The following is a 234-nucleotide window of genomic DNA, read 5'->3' on the forward strand; positions in this document are numbered from 1 at the left end:
TTCTATAGTTTACCCCTTTTCCATCCCTTAATTCTGCCAACTAGCTAGACAAAGGGGCGAGGCAGACAGAAAGTCGGTTAAACGATATCCTGAGAGTTATACACGTGGTTTGCCAATAAAAGGAAACAGAGGCAAACGGATGATATCGTTATACTGTCTACGTCTGATTATATCAAATATATGTGCTTTTATTGTTTTTATTTCTAGTCTTGCTTTTACATTTTCTTACATTCG

The sequence above is a fragment of the Penaeus monodon genome, chromosome 29 (assembly GCF_015228065.2).
Source record: "Penaeus monodon isolate SGIC_2016 chromosome 29, NSTDA_Pmon_1, whole genome shotgun sequence".
Lineage (NCBI taxonomy): Eukaryota > Metazoa > Arthropoda > Malacostraca > Decapoda > Penaeidae > Penaeus > Penaeus monodon.